The 22,083-nt window shown below is 41.3% G+C and overlaps 1 protein-coding gene across 1 annotated transcript in view; it reads right to left on the reverse strand.

The window, feature by feature from the left end:
* Nucleotides 1-423: 423 nt before the first annotated feature.
* HTR7 (5-hydroxytryptamine receptor 7) overlaps nucleotides 424-22,083 on the reverse strand; it is a 149,159-nt gene continuing 127,499 nt past the window's right edge. Inside the window, exon 10 of the transcript XR_015241721.1 lies at nucleotides 424-935. The gene's annotated coding sequence lies outside the window, so the exon portion shown is untranslated. The remainder of the gene's footprint in view (nucleotides 936-22,083) is intronic.

Consider the following 22,083-nt stretch of genomic DNA (forward strand, 5'->3'; position numbering starts at 1 on the left):
TTCAAGAAACGTCAAAATGATTGCTTCATAAATAGCACAGACCCTTTAGAGGAGAAAATTGTGTTGCAAGCTTTAGAGTTGTTTAAAGATAAAAGAAAATCTCTAAAGCATTGCAAGGTCCTTAAATATAGGAATAAATTATAGGACTAAATGTAGAAATAAATTGGAATTTGAAAACATTCTAAGGGTAGATGTCTGATACTGTTATCACTGCAGAAGTATACGACTTCTGGAATTGAAGCAACACAGCTAAAGCCAACACACACACAAGACATGCTATACCAGCAGGTTTTTCCCTTTTACAGGAAAGAGAAGTACAACCTTTTAAAGAAGTTTACATTCTCTGTGATTGCTTTGGCTTCAGTAAATAAGATCGAGAAGAAAATGAAGGTGTTTCATAGTCGCCAAAAATTCAACAATAGACAAAATGTGGAACTGATTTATTTTATGACACCATAAAATCAACATCCTATTGTTCTAAAAGTGCCTTTCATTTATTCGTGAGTGTTGTTATTCGACATGATCACATGCCTGCTATGTCCCAGGCTCTCTGCTGGTTACTGGCGATGCAGTGTTTCCAGCATCATGGCAGTGATACACAGAAGGAATTGCTTGTGTTCTTAAAATACCTGTGAGGCAGAGAGATAACATTTTTTTTTTTGTGCATAAATACATAAACATTGCCTGAATGGCTATACCGTCACCTTCCAGATAGGTGCGGCGGCCAAGCTGGGTCAACAACATTTGTGTATGCTTAGTAACGTCCCTCTTTGAAGTATGTCTACCTCCCAACACACCCACCATGCTCCTGGATCCATCATTTTTCTTTCTTTCCTGGTCGCTTTGAGTTTTTCCTCAAAGTAGCACAGATCATCCCTTATTTGTTTGTATCTTTTTCTTGTTCATCATTATATCCCCTGTTCTTGGCACAATGCCTAGAAAAGGAAAGGAGATGAATAGTTATTTGTTGAGTGAATGAACGAATGGTAATTCACAGTTGTATGAAATCCAAAACCTGCCCTGGGTCAGGGGGTGAGGAAAATATAACTTACTCCCTGACCAAACAGTCATCCCCAACCATAGGCTATCTACATTACTATCTTTGAAAAAGATACATCTTTGAGAGTAGAAAACCCATAAATGGACCCAAAACTATATAGTCAACTAATTTTTGACAAAGCAGGAAAGCATATCCAATGGAAAAAAAAGTCTCTTCAACCAATGGTGCTGGGAAAACTGGACAGCAACATGCAAAAGAATGAAACTGGACCACTTTCTTACACCATACACAAAAACAAATTCAGAATGGATTAAAGACCTACATGTGAGACGGGAAACCATCAAAATCCTAGAGGAGAACACAGGCAGCAACCTCTTTGACACCAGCCATAGCAACTTCTTACTAGACCTGTCTCTGGAGGCAAGGGAAACAAAAGCAAAAATAAACTATTGGAACTTCATCAAGATAAAAAGCTTCTGCACAGTGAAGGAAACAACTAAAAGGAAGCCTTAGGAATGACAGAAGATATTTGCAAATGACATCTGTGATAAAGGGTTAGTATCCAAAATCTATAAAGACCTTATCAAACTTGACACCCAAGAAATAAATAATCCAGTTAAAAAATGGGCAAAAGACATGAATAGACACTTTTCCAAAGAAGACATCCAGATGGCCAACAGACATATGAAAAGATGCTCAACATCATTCATTATCAGGGAAATACAAATCAAAACCACAATGAGATACCACCTCACACCAGTCAGAATAGCTAAAATTACCAACCCAGGAAACAATGGATTTTGGCAAGGATGAAGAGAAAGGAAAACCCTCTTACACTATTGGTGGGAATGCAAACTGGTGCAGCTACTCTGGAAAACAATATGAAGTTTTCTCAAAAAGTTAAAAATAGAACTACCCTCTAATCCAGCAATTGCACTACTAGGTATTTTCCCAAAGGATACAAAAATACTGTATCAAAGGGCACATGCACCCCAAGGTTTATAGCAGCATTATCAACAATGACAAATTATGTTAAGAGCCCAAATGTCCATTGACTGCTGAATGGATAAAGAAGATGTGGTATATATATACAATGGAATATTACTCAGCCATAAAAAAGAATGAAATCTTGCCATTTGCAATGATGTGGATGGAGCAAGACTAAGTGAAGTAAGTCAGAGAAAGACAAATACCATATGATTTCACTCATATGTGGAATTTAATAAACAAAACAGTTGAACATAGGGGAAAGAAAAAGAGAGAGAGAGAGAGAGAGAGGCAAACCATAAGAGAGACTCTTAACTATAGAGAACAAATGGAGGTTTGCTGGGGGGGAGGAATGTGGGGGGGTGATGGGCTAAATGGGTGATATGTATTAAGGAAGGCATTTGTTGTGATGTGCACTGGGTGCTATGAATCACTAAATCCAACTCCCGAAACTAATATTACACTATATGTCAACTAACTAGAATTTAAATAAAAACTTGAAATACTAAAAAAAAAAAAAAAGATACATCCATGAAGTACAAGAACAATGGGGACCCTCTCTTCACCTGAGAGAATTAAGTTCTAATGGCCTGAAGCATCTACTATGTCAGAAATTAACTTCTCTCTTATGCATCTAGAATGTTCTATGTCATCTTTAGGAAAACTGTGAAAATAGTCACCCAAATCATTTTCTGTGGTCAGTTGGGAAAGGCTGAGTATATGAGGTATCCCCATGCCTGAGCGGCAAGCCTTCTATGCTGTGTAATTGCAATTACGCTGTGTCACTATAGATAATTACTCTTCATTATTGGCTAATTTCTTCTATTTCCTGGTATTCTGTTTAACCCTGCCCAGCTTAATTCTATATTGGTATTAGGGAACACTTCCTTTCTCAAGTCCTCTTTGTCCATTTCAGTACTGCATACTATGGGGAGCTAGGCATGGGGGGGTTCCATGCTTCTGGTCTGGGTCATCATGCAGTTTCTGATATTTCTCGGTAGGCCACAGAACACAGTCAGTGCCAAGAATTTCAGGAGATTGGGGCAGGGAGCCTAGAACCCCACAGTGAAGTCTGTTGCAGAGCATACAGCACCAGGAGCTAATCCAGGGACAGTCAGAACACCAGGTGGAGGAGGGAGCGAGCAGGACTGAGCGTTCCCGTGCAGTGGAGGCCTGCTGGCCGGCTGACTCACCATCATTCTCCTGAGAAAAACAAGACTCCCTCTCCCTCTGCTTTGCTGCTCTTGGGAGGAGCCCAAACCCCAAGACAGCTGGGACAAGAAGGTGAAAACAAGGCTTTTTGATCACTTTATATGAAGCCTTGATCTAAGGAGACGAGAGCCTATTTCTTCTATTTCCCTCAAACAAAATATGGCTCAGCAGTTTGCTTAATCAGAATACATCCTGACTATTTTCTCGGCTATTTTACCACTTTAAGTCCGCCAGCCACTCTTTTAAGACAGATGTGACAGGAACAGTACAACCTGTATGTCTCTTCAGGAACAATAAGTACAGAATTATTATAGATACAGGAGATGCACGCTTTTCATATATCCTTATTTTGCTGCTGAATTTCTAAAGTTCAGATCCTTATCTAAAATTTCCAGTAGTATATATAACAGCCTATGGGCACCTGGGTCGCTCTGTTGGTTAAGCATCTGCCTCTTGATTTCAGCTCAGGTCACTATCGATCTCATGGTCATGAGATCGACCCCACCAGGGGGCCCCATGCACAGAACCTGTTTGGGGTTCTCTCTCTCTGCCCCTCCCTGACTCATGTGTGCTCTCTCTCTCTCTCAAAATAAAGAAATAAACATTTAAAAAATAAAATAAAATAAAGCAAAATTGTTCTCTAATACCACTTGGGGGCTAAGTGATACTGGTAAATAAAATAAGTCATTCAATTAGGTTTTTCTTTGTGTCTGAAAGATGTTTGCTATCACTTAATAGGTTTAGAAATAAAAGATCAGCCCTACACAGACTGCTCCCCTCCTCAAAGATCTAAGTCAGCTGTGGGTGTGTTGACCGGACCAAGAAGGTCCCCATTTGGGGTAAGTCACTGAGGAAAATGAGATGAAGCATACTTCCATGCTTCTTGATGGTTTTTTCTCTTCAGAGAAGCTGTTGGAATAATAGTCTATGTGGTCATCCAAACACTGTACTTATGAAACATGAATATATAACAGCAATAAAAGCAACTACAGTTGATCTTTGAACAGCATGGGTTTGAACTGCGCAGACCCACTTAAGTGTGGATTTTTTTACTAAAAATGGATTTCTCTTCCAAATGGTTTCCTTAATAACGATTTCTTTTCTCTAGATTACTTTATTGTAATAATATAGTATATAATACCTTCAACCTACAAAATATGTGTTCGTTGACTGTTGATATTATTGGTAAGGCTTCCTGTCACAGTAGGCTATTAGTAGTTACGTTTTGGGGGAGTTAAGGTTATACATGAATTTCTGGCTGCATGGGGCTCCAAACGCTCATGTTGTTCAAGGGTCAGTCTACCAGACCACTTACTGTGAGCAAGCAGGTACCATAAACCTTTTACATATATCATATCATGGAGTTCTGATAAAAACCCCATGGAAGGGATGCCCCTATTCATCTCATTTCACATATTAGGAAACTAAGGCACTGAGAGATAAGTAAGCTTCAGTCACACAATAAGTACGTTGGAAAGATATTGGAATAAAAAGAGTTGGGAGAGAATACTACCTCTGGTCACCAAATTTTGTTTCCATCACCACTTAATTAAAATTTGGCTCAGGAAAGTGTTCATATTCTCAACAAAAGAAGAAAACCAAAAACCTCCTTGCCTTAGGCCAGGCCTGCCCTCCTAGCTATTAGCAGCTTGCATGTTACAATAGACGGTGCATCCTCCTGCTGACAAAGTTAAACTGAGGTTCGTTCTCACTAAATATTCATGCTGTGGGTAAAGAGAACTGCTATCTGTGTATGTGGACTGTGTTATCAGGAGTGATTTCATATTCTTTCTCCTTCTGCATCAGAAACAGAATAATGGAGACTTCTAAAATCCCCGAGTCCCCAAAATGGTCATTCTAGCCATTATCATCTCCCTACCCAAAAACTTAGTAAGAGACCAGGTCTCTGGTTTATTCAAACAACCAGAGAGTTCCTTGGTATAGCGCTTCATGCTCTGGCTACCCTGTGCTTAGAAAGGATGCTTCCTTACTGGGACCTCGTCCCTATACATTTAAAAAGGACAACTTATTATTACTTTTTAAATGTTTATTTTATTTTTCAGAGACAGAGAGAGAGAGAACAAGCAGGGGAGGGGCAAAGAGAGAGGGAGACAGAGGATCCAAAGCAGGCTCTGCGCTGACTGCAGAGAACCTGATGCGGGGTTCAAACTCGTGAACCCTGAGATCATGACCTGAGTCAAAGTCGGTCGCTTAACAGACTGAACCACCCAGGCGCCCCTAAGAAGGGCAATTTAGAAAGAGCAGTAGTTTTATTTTTATTTAAAAAAATTTTTTTAATGTTCTTTTTGAGAGAAAGAGACAGAGCATGAGGGATAGGGACAGAGAGAGAGGGAGACACAGAATCAGAAGCAGGCTCCAGGCTCTGAGCCGTCAGCACAGAGCCCAATGTGGGGCTCAAACTCACGAACCTTGAGATCATGACCTGAGCTGCAGTTGAATGCTCAACTGACTGAGCCACCCAGGTGCCCCTAGAAAAAGCAGTAGTTTTAAAATATAGTTACTGCTGCCCTCACTAATACTTCTGCAACTATCTTGTACATTTTTTTTAATTTATTTTTTATTTTTTTATTTTTTTTTTAATTTTTTTTTTAACGTTTATTTATTTTTGAGACAGAGAGAGACAGAGCATGAACAGGGAAGGGGCAGAGAGAGAGGGAGACACAGAATCTGAAACAGGCTCCAGGCTCTGAGCTGTCAGCACAGAGCCCGATGCGGGGCTCGAACTCACGGACCGTGAAATCATGACCTGAGCTGAAGTTGGACGCTTAACCGACCAAGCCACCCAGGCGCCCCTATCTTGTACATTTTAAGTGAGCCTTTTTTAACCGAAACCAATTATACAGACCATGGTCTCCAAAATAATATTTGCCACATTTGGGACGCCTAGATGGCTCAATTGGTTAAGCAACTCACTGTCGAGAGTTTGAGCCCTGCATCCAGCTCTGTGCTGACAGCCCAGAGCCTGGAGCCTGCTTTGGATCTTGTGTCTCCCTCTCTTTCTGGCCCTCCCCTACTCACGCTCTCTCTCTCTCAAAAATAAAATAAACATAAAAAAATTTTAAATTAAAAATATTTGCCATATTTTAAATACTAGGCAAATTCAAGGTAACAAATGGCCTCAGGTTCCACTAGGTACAACAAGGAAATTTTATAGCTCCTTAGCTTGTGTTTTAGTTCCTGATGTTGCTCCCCAAATGATGAAGCTAATTTAATTAAGGATCTATTAAAGTAACGACCCATTTAGTGCTGGAAATGGGAAACAACACACATCATTTCTCCCCCTCCCCCCATCCCTATCTGCCCTTGAACCTAGGGGATATGACCATCTCATAGACAATGCCCTGTGGGCTTAAGAAATAGAACAGGTCAGAGAATTCTCAGACTAATCTTAAGTACATGGTTTATTATAGGGATCCACAGGTATAAGTCTGAGCAGACACATTACAGAGAAAAGTCAGGATGATTAGAGGCTTCACAATGCAATAAAACTATAATCAATGACAGCTAACTTTGAATACTCATCTTGTGCCAGGCTCCTTTCTAAATGCTGTGTATGTTTTTGTTCATTTAGTCTTCATAGGCAAATGATGGAATTGGTACTATTCTTATCATCCACATTTTACATATGAGAACACTGATGCACAGAAAAGTTAAGTAACTTTCCAAGGTCACACAGCTAGTTGGAGGCAGAGTCAAACATTTGGATCCAAGCATTCCAGCCTCAAGATCCCTGAACTTAGCCACTATATTTCAACTTCTTGTCAGAACAGAAGTTTAACGTTGACTGTCCTCTTCTTTGTGACCTCAGAGATGCAAAGAAGGGAATGGTCAAATTACCTGAGGGTTCATCGAGAGGGTGAATTTCAGAAAACCCTGTGTTTGAGTTTTCATTTGTTTTTGAAGGGAGACATCATTTTTTGATACTGGAAAAAAAGACTCCTTATCATAATTATCATAATGTTTGCCTAGCAGAGAACCTTTAGACACATATATGTGACCTTCCAGGGCAGGAGTAAACAACGGTTAAGGCCCCTATTTGTACTTATAGCTATGACAATGGAAGAAGCCAGTGAACACCAAAAGCACCAACATAGGTGACAAATGATAGAAGCAGAGCAGCATACCTGGAGGGTGATGGGTTTCTGAGTCCATTTTATGCCACTACATCCAATCAATATGGATTTGTTGATAGAACCATTCAGTTCCAACCTTTCAGTATTCCTGACATTTACTTAGACCCGAGGAGCAAAGAGGAAATTTCACTGTAGTCTACAAAGGCAATCAAGTCATTGGACCATCTCCATTGCAGAGTTTCAAACTAGCAAATGCCATTTTTCTTTGGAGAGCTAGGATGATTCTGGAACTTTTAGAGCCTAGAATATAAACCGGAATATAAGGAGAGACTGAACCTTATTTATCTTGCTCACTTACGTGTCACAGGTGCCTAGAAGCACGCCCAGCAGATAGCCGGCACTGAATGCACTGAGTGAAAGTTGGTCAGTGAATGAGTTGGGACAACAGACTTCTCTGAGTCTGGTTCCGTTTCTGGTTTAAGGGAAACGGGTAGCACCCTGACACAAATTTATTCTAGAATTCCTTCTGTAGGATTCGCAACTTGAAAACATGACAGAGAAGGGAAGTCTTTGCTCAAATGTATATACCCCTAAGACTATTTCAGCAGTCCCAGGATTGTAGAGTATAATACTGACATTTGATCACTGGTTGAAAGTAAAGACATCCACCCATCCAAAGTGTATGCCTTGAACTCACTTGCAAAGTCATGCAGTATAATGGTTAAGAATTTGATTCCTGAGGTCAGATGTAAAATCTAATCTGAGCACCACCATTAATAAGCTGCATTCTGAATGTCTCTTAATCTCCGTTTCTTTGTGCTTAATTTTATTTATTTATTTTTGAAAGAAAGAGAGAGAAAGAACAAGTAGGAGGGGGGCAGAGACAGAGGGAGAGAAAGGGAATCCCAAGCAGGTTCCACGCTCAGCATGGAGCCCCATGTGGGGCTCAATCCCACAACTGTGAGATCATGACCTGAGCTGAAATCAAGAGTTGGGACTCTTAACCTACTGAGCCACCCAGGTGCCCCTCTTTCCTTGTGTTTAAAATGCATTCCAGAGCTGTTGGAAGACTTATATGAGAAAACATACGGGAGAGGTTAGCAGAGTGCCTGACTATAAGGAAGTGCCTAATAAATGGTTAGAAAGGGTCCAGTGGAAACATGCTGAATACTCCTTCATTCTGAGGTTCATTCTCATGTAATATTTCTACCATTAAAAGCACATGGACTAGTTGATTACCAATTTTTCTCTTAAACAGTCTGTTTGTGTCCCCCGCAGGTCATTGAAACTCTCAGGAAAGAATTCTGATATCTTCTAGCAATGTGCCAAGGGAGCCCTGGCAAGACTAGGACACATCACCACAGCACTGGGAGGTCGGTTGTGTTATGCTCATAAGGAGAATATGTTTCACTAAATGAAAGAATGTATGTGGTTTCCAGAAATACTTAGCTTGTTTCTAAGCCAGGGGTCCTCATTTCTGTTATTCTCAGGCTGCCTTTCCAAACAACTCTAATGAAAAGAGCTCTTGACTTTTCCATACCATGAGGATTCTGATCTAATGTGTTACTCTAATATCAACACATTCAGGAGCCTCTTGGTCTCTCCATCCCACTCAGGAATTTTGTTTCCTGTACTGAGAGAATCTGACTTAGTCACAGAAAATATCTGTGCTTATTTGGTGATTTGAGTCATAAAATATAAAAGACATGTGTGACAGATAAAAACATTTAATTAGCTTAAAACAATTATTGCGCACACTAGCAATGTGATCCTAAGAGGTAGACTGTTGGATTTCAGGAGTAAAGGAAGGGAAATGAGGCAAATATTTTTATTTAAAATTTTTTTTTTCAACGTTTATTTATTTTTGGGACAGAGAGAGACAGAGCATGAACGGGCGAGGGGCAGAGAGAGAGGGAGACACAGAATCGGAAACAGGCTCCAGGCTCTGAGCCATCAGCCCAGAGCCCGACGCGGGGCTCGAACTCACGGACCGCGAGATCGTGACCTGGCTGAAGTCGGACGCTTAACCGACTGCGCCACCCAGGCGCCCCAAGGCAAATATTTTTAAATTCATACAATGTACCAGAAGCTAGGTGCACTTCACTACTGGCTTTTACTGAGCTTAACAGGTGCCAAGCTCTATGCTACACCTTTATGCCCATGCTCTCTCATATAATCATCACACCTATTCTTTGATGTTGGTTAAATAGATCCCTCTTTTCCAAGTGGGGAGACCACAGTAGGAAAGGATAACTTGCCCAAGGTTCCTTATCTAAGAAGTGGTGAATTCAGAACTTAAACCCTAAAATCTGGGTCCGAAATCTAAGATTTCCCATGCTACAATTTCACGTGCCCTACTATTGACTTAAGCAGATGGTAAAATCTTGACCCTTATAATTGGAAAGGGGTAGAGGATACAAGTTTTACAACAGCAGATACTATCACATAAGAGGACAACCGCATGGCTTCTCTCTCTACCCCTGAGATGGAAGACGCAGCCCCAATTTCTGTCAAATGAGAAATAAGCTAGATCTTGACCTTGCTTGAACCAGAGATCAACAGATTCTAACAGAACTCTGAAATCCCAGAGTCCCTGCTTACAATGATTTTGTTGTGTTTGTATCATGGTCCAGTTTCAGCTCAACGGGTCACATAAAGCAGGTTTTCCTCACTCACTCACCATCTTCTCCTAGCTCGTGGCTTTTCCTCCAAAACCTTCTCTGGGTATTTTCATAAATAGGTTTCATAATCAGAAATATAAGGAGAATCACAGCAATGCCAATTCCACCTCCAGGACTGGTTCCTGAAGGCATGCTTTAGACCCTTCACTTGTTTTTCACAAGAGTAGAAATAACTGGGCTGTGCTAGGTCTATTTTTATGAAATTATTCTGAAGAACAGTCATTATGTTGGGAAGATTCTACCTTCTCCATCTCCATGGACTGTGGCTAAATGAGGACAGCGGTTTGTGAAAAAGCAGTCGTAAGCCTTTAGAACCACCGCATCGCATACAGTAGTTGGTTTCTTACATGTTTCAGTGGGCATGGCCTGGAAGCCCAAACTAAAAAGAAAAATATCCATTGTTAGCTCTAATTTAATAACAATTCTTCTCTATAATTTCCGGGACTATGTGACGTGCTCAGGGAAAAAAAAAAATTCTTATAAACATAAATTTGCATCATAAAAGCAAATGTCATGATTATTAAAGATGGGATAGTCTGCCAGTTGCTGGAATTTTTTTAAGTTTATTTATTTATTTTGAGAGGGGGGTGGAGAAGGTAGAGAGAGAGGGAAGGAGAGGGAGAGGGAGAGGGAGAGAGAGAGACAAAGAGACAGAGAGAATCCTCAGCAGGTTCCACGCTGTCAGCGCAGAGCCTGACACGGGGCTCAGACTCACAAACTGTGAGATCATGACCTGAGCCGAGAGCAAGAGTCAGATGCTTAACCGACTGAGCCACTCAGGCTCTGCGGGATATTTGTTTATATGATGGGTCCCAGAGCACGGGGAGTGGGGGCTGCGGGGGGTGGGGGGTGGACTTGTGCGGTGCATGGTTTCCCCATTGAGATCTTCTGTCTAATCCTGCTCCTGCTGGTAGAATTCACTTCATTTACATAAATGTCATCTCCAAACTGTGTGGATGAGACCAAGTGGTTTGTAAGATTCTCCAGGAGCCTCAAACTCCAGAGGCTCCTTCTAATCCCTCTACCCTGTTCACACCCAGGCTTCTTCACCTTTTCCCCTTCCCACTGCAAACACCACCGGAAGCAGCAGTGATTGTGTGAACTGGTCTGGTCGTCTGACTCCAGGATGCTGATGGGGCCACTTACACCACAGGGCAGGGTCATCATGCAGGGGAATGCACACTCAGGAGCGGAATGCACTTGGAAGTGGCTTTCCTTTCCTGCTCTCAGGCTTGCAGCTGGAGGGGGAAGAGGACCTAGGGCTTGCTCTCTGCACTGCTCCGCCCCCTCTTCTCTGTCAACAGCCAAGCCGGAACCCACGCCTCCAGATGAAGCTTAGGCCATCTCAGGCACTGGGTTGGAAACAATCGCATTTTTTCCCATACTCTCTCTCTTCTCTCTCTCCACTGTGTTCGATTCCCCTGCAGCTGGCAGGTGAAGGATTGGGTAACTAGCTGGGGGAAAATGAAACATTGCGCTCATATGGTACAGTTGGCTTTACTAGAGTTCCGTGGACTGAGACCTCAAGCTCAAAACCAACTGCCAAACATGTGGTTTTGGCCATTTACTTTCCATGTGTTCCATTTGGGTGTACCTTCCCAGAGAAGATTCTAGGGAGGACAGGACATGGGCTGGATAGGTGGGAGGCAGATGTTCTGAATTCCTTGGCTCTAACACTACTGTCACCAAGAATGGTGCAATTACCAATAAGATGATTTGGAGAAGACTCTTTGATTTGAGAAGCAGATATAAGCAATTTTATCAAAAGTTAGCCTACACCCTAATTAAAAGAGTTTGCATAAAATGTAAGCTCTTTTTATTTTTATTTTTTTCATGTTTATTTTTTCAGAGAGAGAGAGAGAGAGAGAATGAGTGGGGGAAGGGCAGGGAGAGAGGGAGATACAGAATCTGAAGCAGGCTTCAGGCTCTGAGCTGTCAGCACAGAGCCCAACACGGGACTCAAACTCACGAACCATGAGATCATGACCTGAGCTGAAGTTGGAGGCCTAACCGACTGAGCCACCCAGGTGTCCCTATAAGCTCTTACGTGACAAATATATGGCAACAATTCATTTGTCTGAATTAGTTCACGTATAGCCTAAACCTCTCTCTTTCTCAAAGTATCTCTAGCTCTATCACTTTCTTTCCCCATCTCTCTCTCTCTGTCTCTCTCTGTCTCTCACACACACACACACACACACGCGCGCGCGCGTGTGCATGCACACATGCATATATACTCTACCACATGACCATGCAGGTACATCACAGCATCACACTGAGAGGGACTGAGAGTCTACTCCTCCTGAACAAGCCATCTGAAGCAGGAAGCCTCCAGAACCAGAGCCCGAAGAAGAAATGATATAATTGGTCTCAGTTTTTCCTATCTGAAGCCCATATACATGCCCACACTGCAACACACAGCCTCTGGCTTACACACCTGACATTTCCCTACCCACTGGGAGCTCCGTACCTCAAATAAGTCACTGTAACTATGGAGAGTGACTTCTCAGGCATATATCCCAGACTGAAAAATATGTGCAGGCCAGAGGCAGCTACCCTCTCTGCCCAGGGAGCTCAGAGCACCCCCCTCACCAGCAAAGTCAAACTGAACTGCCATCCAGCTTTTCCTGGAGGGCACTGACTTATCCATAATGAAACTTTCCAGGTCCTTAGCCTCCCATCCTGTCATGAGAATCCTGTCATTTCCACACCATTGACTGGAGCTTAAATGCTGCTTTGGGTATAGAAGAAAAGGAAGTAAAGCTGGAAGAATATTCAGCAGCCATCTCCTCAGGCAGTTATGAACACTCAGCTATAAGGATGCTGTCTGGCTTCCCAGAGAAGAAAGGGGAAAGAGGAAAGACAAAAACATTCAAGACTTGTCAAACTCCAGAGTTCCTTCAGTAAGAACTTTCTTTCCACAGTGACAACAAATGCAGGCTACATCAAAGACTTTTCATTTTTCCTAATATGCCCTGAGCAGTTCTCAAGCTGTTGCCATTGAGCGACTCAAATGTTTTCTAATGCACAAGCACATTTATAGTAATTAGACGTGGGGTAGTTCTTTCCATTCCAGAACCTTCATGCTGGAGCCTAGTAGACGAAGTCTGGCAGAGTCTTCTCAGTTACAATGGCTACTCTCTTGTGCCATCTCTTTTTTCAAGAGGGAGGTAAGGTGGGGGTACAGTGACAGGCTAGTACCAAACCCAGGGTGGGGGCCCTCTGAAGCCCAGAGAGGGAGAGCGGTGCCAGGGACCACCCTCTGCTCAGCACCACAGCAGGGCAGAGCTGCAGAAAGGGAAAGAGAAGAGGAAAGATGGACAGAAGGTTCCTTGGAGACTTTCCTGTTTCACCTCAGGGTTGCCCAAAGGTGATCTGCCACACCGGATTCCTTAGCAAGGCAAGAGGTAGAGAAGCCGTTTGTGAAGTGATCACATGTGCCTCTAACCCCATGTGGCTTCCTCAACCTTGAGGCAAACACAGATACCTACACCTCCTATATATAATTTGCGGTCCTAGCCAAGACTATTCTCAAAGATTAAATTTGACATATATCATAAAAATAGTACATATTCAGAGTAAAATCTTCAATTATGCAGAATGGTACACGGTGAAAAGTAAAATCCCTCTCCCTATTCCTCAGTGAACGTGGCCACAGGCAACCACACTCCATGGTTTACTTTATATCCTTCAAGAAATAATTTCTGCACATGTGGGGCACCCGGGTGGCTCAGTCTGTTACGCCAAATGGGGTCAAGACTGAGTCTTGATTTTGGCTCACAGTTGGTGAATTTGAGCCCCATGTCGGGCTCTGCACTGACAGTGCAGCTTGGGATTCTCTCTCTCTCTCTCTCTCTGCCCCTCCCCTGCTTGCACACACTCTCTCTGTCAATAAATAAATAAATAAATAAAAATGAAAGAAAGAAAGAAAGAAAGAAAGAAAGGAAGGAAGGAAGAAAGAGAGAGAGAGAGAAAGAAAGAAAGGAAAGAAAGGAAAGAAAGAAAGAAAGAAAGAAAGAAAGAAAGAGAAAGAAAAAGAAAAGAAATGAATGGGGTGCCTAGGTGGCTCAGTCCAGTCGGTTAAGTCTGACTTCAGGTCAGGTCATGATCTCATAGTTAGTGAGTTCGGGCCCGCACCCGGCTCTGTGCTGACAGCTCAGAGCCTGAAGCCTGCTTCAGATTCTGTGTCTCCCTCCTTCTCTGCCCCTCCTCCACCCACACTCTGTCTCTTTCTCTCTCTCTCTCTCTCTCTCTCTCTCTCTCTCTCTCAAAAATAAATAAACATTAAAAAAAGAAATGATTTATATCCATGTAATTAAATCTGTATATAATACTTTTTTTAAATATTCAAATGGGAATCACACAAAGCATACTGTTCCATCGCTTGCTTTTAAACTCAATATACGTGGACATTTTTCCGTGTCAGTATACTCGGATCTAATTCATTCTTCTTAAGAACTGAATATTGTTTGGGCAGACTATAATTTAATAAGCCCTCTCATTTGTTGCCATTAGGTAACTTCCAGTCGTTTGTTATTACAAGCCATGTTGAGGTTACATTATTTGTACCTATATCTTTGTGTACCTGTGGCAGCATACCTTTAGAAGTGGAATCTTTGGCTTAAAAAGGATGCACATTGCAAATTTAGATACATGAAGTCATGTTGCTCTCAACAATAATTGAAAGCAAAATGTTGGCTTTTCCACGTCCTTGCCAGCATGCAGTATTTGCCAGTAGGTGAAAATTGTATTTTTTTACTTTTCATTTCTTTAATTATGAATAAAATTAAGAACACCCCCACTCACAAATCCTAAGTGTGCATTTATAACGCCCTGGTTGTACGCACACAGATACATACCCAGAAACACATTTCCTTCGTGAACTACCTATTTGTATATTTTCCTCATTTTCTCTTGGATTGCTCATTACTCTTCTTGTAAGAATATACACATGTATTTATGAAATTATTCTATCTTTATCATATACATTCACAATTTTTCCTACTTCAGCCTTTGAACTGTTTGTACTTTTTTGCAGTATTGTTACAACACTGAAGTTTTCACATCATTAAAAACATATTCCAATTTATTAACCTTGTGCTTTATAACTTCTGGGTTTTATGTCAGACCCCAAGAGGTTCCCCACTCCAAATTATTTTTTAAATTATGGGTATTTTCTTCCAGCACTATTATTACTCAATTCTTTAAAAAAATTTTTTTTAATGTTTATTTTTGAGAGAGAGAGAGAGAGAGAGAGAGAGAGAGCAAGAGTGAGAGAGAGAGTGCAAGCAAGAAGGGGCAGAGAGAAAGGAAGACACAGAATCTGAAGCAGGCCCCAGGCTCTGAGCTGTCAGCACAGAGCCCGATGCAGGGCTCAAACCCATGGACTGTGAGATTATGACCTGAACTAAAGTTGGATGCCCAACCGATGGAGCCATCCAGGCGCCCCATTACTCAATTCTTTAAGTGTGTTTTAATCATTTGCAATTTACACTGGTGTAGGACATAAAGTAAGGAACCAACTGTATACTGTTCCTAAATTTGCAGTTGTTCAAATGTAATTTATTACAAAATCTAATTTTGGCTTATTAATTCCAAATACTATCCTACATGTCAAATTCAAAACATATGCAGGTTATTTCTAGACTCAGTAATCTGTTTCACTGATTTACTACTTGTACCTTGATTATAAGCTGATTTAATTACTCCAACTTTATTGTGCCTTTCAATATCTGGTAGGGCTAGTCTTTCTTCATAACTCTTCTTTCGTATGTTTTATTTTCAAGCTGGAAAAGTTGCAAGCAGACTGGTTCTTCAAGGGCGGTGGGTTGGGTTTGCTTTGCGGGGTGAGCGCTCTTCTCTTCCATGAAAAGCCACCTGAGTAGGTCCTAAGGTTATGCAGTACCCACCCATAGCCCTAAACATGCACCTAAACACCTAAAATGCAAACGCAGATGTACTCTGTTCCATCGCAAGCCAAAGGCTCGGTTTAGAAATGTCAAGTGGGAAGATTTTTAAAAAACAGATGTAGCTTTCTACAGTTTATATAGCCAACAGAGAAATGTTTCTTCTCTGAGTGTGGAATTTTAATGTCCTATTCGTACACACGAGTGCATGTGGGACATGAATGCATGTGGCCAAGTAATGTGTCTCTCTCGGCTGCAGAGATGGGGTGGAAGAGCCAGCATCCAAGAGAGGTCTGTCTGGAGTCCTGATGCTCTCCTCACCCTACAGCACCACCAAGAATGTCAAAAAAAGAACAGGCTGGGACTGGTGCAGCCCATCCCGGGCCTCGGCTCTTTATCCCATAATTGGTGTCATGGACAATGAAACACCCTGAATTAGGAAAATGTATTATTGTTAAGCTTCAGAGTTCTGATTCATTCCAGAGCTTTCTGAGAAAACCGTAGAGGCTGCTTTTAGGCAACACGCTTGAGCAACAGAAACTTGAGCAATGCAAAAAGGCCCATGGCGACCACTGACCACTGAACTGAACGCAAACGGTCTCGTTAAGTGGCCACCTGGAAACAACCATAGGCCCGAAGAGACCAGTTACAACCAGGTACAGTTCCTAAGATTACCAAAAAGGGAAAATTCTATCCCCGTCCTCCCTCCCTCCATCCTGTAACTGTGGCCCCTCACCACTCCCTCATGGTAGACAGTCTCTCCTTTGCTGTCCTGCCTGTGGCTCCCTGGTGGTGTACTCATTCAGTCAACTTCTGTCTCTTTTGTTCTGCCTTGGGTGAATTCTTTCACTGCCGGTACCTCCAGCTTCCACCCAATCGGGTCACCCCACCTTTGGGGCCCCCATCTGATTGGGAAAGATAGCACAAAAACCTTATTCCTGTGGCCTCTTCCCTTCAATGAATGAATATTCCCAGTCATCCTTGAAAGGCGTGGGGAAACATGGATGCTTGGGGACCTTTAGCGTTTGGGGGCCTAGACTCCAGTTAAGAGAGATGTGCTAGAGGGCACTGCCCTGGGGGGTGGTTAAGCAGCAGGCTGGGGGCTACACTGGAGGGGGAGTTGGGGAAAGAGGTACACCTTGTAGTTGACCTCATGAAGGGGCTTTGAAGGCCGCCATAACTAACATTCTTTTTGTATCCTCTTTGCTGTTATTTTCTTCTGAAACCTTCATAAAACCTTCAAGCCTTAAAGCCTTACAAGCCTTCATAAAGCTTTGGACCATCTAATAGGCGATTATGGGGGATTAAGGGACCTGACTGTGCCCACCTGGGGGAAAATAGTCAAGAGGCATCCAGCTAGAGGGGATGAGATCTATGGAAGCAGTGGGTTCAGATGAGTTGGCAGAAAATACACTGACAGAGGACAGAGAGCAGCAACTAGATGGTTGAAGTGGCAAAAACTGTGACCAGTTTCTGTCCTATAAGCATCTTGCAGGGAATCCCAGAAATACCTACATAGGGAACCGTGGAATACACTGGAATTTCTACAGACAAATTTGGTTACTAAGGGAGACCTATCACCTCACATCTATTAAAGAAGGGCCATTTCTACAATGAATGTTTAACTTTTTGTAAACTCTGGTTTTCATGCTTAAGGTGGAGGCATCCTTTTACCCATTAAACTAAATTTTTCACATAGGCCAGCTTGTGTCTAGGCCTCACCCAACTGACACAGTTTTCAAATAGTCCAGTACATCCTATCAAGGCAGGAAGATTCTTTATCCTAAACAAACAAAAATTAAAATCCAGCTTATCAAGGTAGTTACCCCAATCCTACTCTTAGCAGATTGAGGACTCCTGGTAGCAACCTTGGCTGGTGAGCAGGGAGAGGCCCCAGTGATGGACAGCTCTGGCATTTCCTCGTGGATACATATGGCCTGTGGAGAAGGACTTGGCTCTTCCAGATATTGCTAAATAAAAATAATCACAGAATTGAGGTTCCTATGAGCCCACATTATCCTCTCCCTCTAATCCCCACAACCTAGTTCAGTAGGTCTAACCTCCGAGCCACCCATACTGCCCTTAGACCGGCTCTTGAGTCCTTGTTTCAATACAAGCTTCCTTTGATAGTCCTTCGAAATCAATTTAAACCGGATATAAATTTGGATTTTTTTTTTAATGTTTATTTATTTGAGATGGGGGGGGAGGGACAGAGAGAGAGACACACACACACAGAATCCAAAGTTGGCTCCAGGCTCCAAGCTGTCAGCACGAAGCCCGACACAAGGCTTGAACTCAAGAACCATGAGATTATGACCTGAGCCAAAGTCAGGCGCTCAACCAACTGAGTTACCCAGGTATCCCGTGAAAAACCATCTTTTGACTCAGGTGTCTCTAGTCCCATGAGTTCACTGATCCATTTAATACACATTTAGTGAGCATGTGTCTAGTGTATTCACAACTCTATACCACAGCTAATAGAGATAATGATACTATTAGCTCTCGTTTTAATAAAATTTTTATTTTTTAAATAATTTCCAAATGCATTACTCATCTAATCCTAAGTAGAAGAAATGCCTGTGCCTTAAAAGAAATGTGGACACCTGGGGAAACTATATATTCCATGTCAATGTAAAAATACAGTAAATTTTATAATTTCCATTATGTTTTATAAAATAAGAAAATCAACATGAGGTCAGCTTAATCTCAGATAAACCTGACTGAATTTTTTAAAAGTTTTTTTTTTTCATAGAATCACAGTATGGAAATTTTGGAAGATGAAAAATAAAACACCCCTGTTCTAACTGATATTATTAGCACACATAAGAAAAAAAAATAATGAAATGGAATATATACTGGAGTGTTTCCTTCCATTAATTTTTTAAGATATGCCATATATACATATATAAAACAATACATACAGTTTTAACTATATATATATATCACCATATATATATATACAAAGCTATATCTATAGTTTTTTAAATATTTTTAATGTTTATTTAATTTTTTTAATGTTTATTTATTTTAGAGACAGAGAGACAGAGCACAAGTGGGGGAGGGGCAGAGAGAGCTGAAGACAGAATCTGAAGCAGGCTGCAGGCCCTGAGCTGTCAGCACAGAGCCCAACGCGGGGCTCGAACCCACAAACCATGACATCATGATCTGAGCTGAAGTCAGACACTCAACCGACTGAGCCACCCAGGTGCCCCTGTTTATTTATTTTTGAGAGAGAGAAAGAGTGACAGCAGGGGAGGAGCAGAGAGAGAGGGAGACACAGAGAGAAGCCGGTTCCAGGCTCTGAGCTGTCAGCACAGAGCCTGACACAGGGCTCGAACTCACAAACTGGGAGATCATGACCTGAGCCGAAGTTAGATGCTTAACCAACTGAGTCACCCAGACACCTTTATAGTTTTAACTAACGTTAGGGCATAAATATTTATATGCTGCTACAGAGTGTTTATAACCATCATTTTAATATTTTTATCCTGTTACCGTGGGTGGATATATGACAATGTATCATATAACCACTGCTCTGTTACTAGACATACAAAGTTTTCTAACTTTTCAACTATTCTGAGCAAAGTAGTCTTCCCATATTATTGTTTCTTTAAGGTAGTTCTCTATAGGAAACTTATTTAATTTTTTTAATATGAAATTTATTGTCAAATTGGTTTCCATACAACACCCAGTGCTCATCCCAACAGGTGCCCTCCTCAGTGCCCATCACCCACTTTCCCCTCCCTTCCACCCCCCATCAACCCTCAGTTTATTCTTAGTTTTTAAGAGTCTCATATGGTTTGGCTCTCACCCTCTCTTTTTTTTTTCCCTCCCCTCCCCCATGGTCTTCTGTTAAGTTTCTCAGGATCCACATAAGAGTGAAAACATATGGTATCTGTCTTTCTCTGTAGGACTTATTTCAGTTAGCATATCACTCTCCAGTTCCATCCACGTTGCTACAAAGGGCCATATTTCATTCTTTCTCATTGCCAAGTAGTATTCCACTGTGTATATAAACCACAATTTCTTTATCCATTCATCAGTTGATGGACATTTAGACTTTCCACAATTTGGCTATTGTTGAGATTGCTGCTATAAACATTGGGGTACAAGTGCCCCTATGCATCAGTACTCCTGTATCCCTTGGGTCAATTCCTAGCAGTGCTAGTGCTGGGTCATAGGGTAGGTCTATTTTTAATTTTTTGAGGAACCTCCACACTGTTTTCCAGAGCGGCTGTACCAGTTTGCATTCCCAACAGTGCAAGAGGTTCTGGTTTCTCCACATCCTCTCCAGCATCTACAGTCTCCTGATTTGTTCATTTTAGCCACTCTGACTGGCATGAGGTGGTATCTGAGTGTGGTTTTGATTTGTATTTCCCTGATGAGGAGCGACGTTGAGCATCTTTACATGTGCCTATTGGCCATCTGGATGTCTTCTTTAGAGACGTGTATATTCATGTCTTCTGCCCATTTCTTCACTGGATTATTTGTTTTTTGGGTGTAGGAAACTTATTTTAAATAATCTATCTTCTCTTAAGTTTGGGCTTTCTTGCTGAAACTATGGTATATTCTTGCCAATTAAGATGATTAAAATCTTAAAGACTTTTGTTGCAACTATTACTTAAATCTACATTCTTTCTTGAGTGACTGAAACTTCTCTACAATTTTTTCTGACTGCTTTGTTCCTCTCAAGGTAAACAACATATTTTTCTGTCAATTTTTGTTATACAAATGCGGAACCATGAACATCACTGAGACACTCGAAAATAAAAGTTGTACTTTCTTTAAGAATTAAACATTTAAAAAAATGGATCAGTGGTGATACCAGTGTTTTCTCTGGGCTCGAATGAAAGAACAAAACATATTGGACCTGTGGAATCACTTCAGCCCTGTGAAGACAGATTTAGGAACACATTTTCTTAAGTAATATAGTGGATTTGCTTCAGCTTCTATTTGTTTCGTCTGCCCCCACCTCCCGGCCTCAAACCTGTTTGCATGAGAACAAGAAATGTTTCTGATTTCCCATGTGCCTTACACCATTCTGCTATTCTTTTAATTAATCAGTCCTCTTGAAGTTACCTTGTCCATTCCTCCCACATTGTTCTAATTCTATCCACAGATCCCGTAGTTGAGCTCTTCACAGTGCTTGCTAGCATCCCATTGGTGGTAGATTTTACAAGAGAAAGCAAATCGAGGCTTCTGTCACATTTATGTTATCTCTTCACCCAGCATGTGGCTTGAACTCACAACCCCAAGACCAAGAGTCCAATGCTCCATAGACAGAGCCAACCAGGCACTCCTACCTACTTCCATTACAGGTAAAGTTTCATTTTATGCTTCCTGTGGGTTCTCTGCAGTAACTCCTAGACACTTTCTTCTTGCAGGGAATTTTGGTGCAGATCATTTGAAAAGTGGTAGCATGTGCAATTATGGCAGAAACAAAAGCTACAGGACCAAATCCCTCTAGCCAAAAAGAAGAAAAGGTCCACAGGATGTATACATTTTAAAATGCCTCAGTATACATTGAGGAGGGCACTTGTTGGGATGAGCACTGCGTGTGGTATGTAAGCGATGAACCACGGGAATCTACCCCCAAACCCAGAGCACACTCGACACGCTGTATGTTAGCCAACCTGACAATAAATTATATTTTGAAAAAAAATTAATAAAAAAATGCCTCGGTATAAATTTCAGCATGCCAAATATAACCAGGAGTACTTCATAAGACTGGTTAGCTATTTAAGCTCTATATACAAAGAATGTTGGAAAAATTACAAACAAATATGTTAAGGTCTTTTGTGTTCGATGTTGTTACAAAAGAAATACATGTTCACACACAAAAAATTCAAAAGTCACAGAAAAGCACAAAGAAAAAAAATTAAATCCACCAGTAATAATTTAATCCTTTTTGTCAAGAGAACCACACTGTTCAAATTATAGGTATTTAAATAAAACTGGAATCATGCTCCACATCATGATCTCCAATCATGCTTTTTTCAATTAACAGTATCCTGGGAATAATTTTCTGTGTTATTGTGTTCTAAAACATGACTTTGGTCTTATTCTATATACGAATATACCACAGGTTAGCTAATTCCTGTTTTTTAGCAGTTGTGGGTTTTTTTTTCTATTATAAGTAACTGTAATTGTGACTTTACATAATTTTTTGCACATTTGTTATTATTTCCTCAGGAGACATTTTT

The sequence above is a fragment of the Puma concolor genome, chromosome D2, assembly GCF_028749965.1.
Source record: "Puma concolor isolate L17-30 chromosome D2, mPumCon1.1.hap2, whole genome shotgun sequence".
Taxonomy (NCBI): Eukaryota; Metazoa; Chordata; class Mammalia; order Carnivora; family Felidae; genus Puma; species Puma concolor.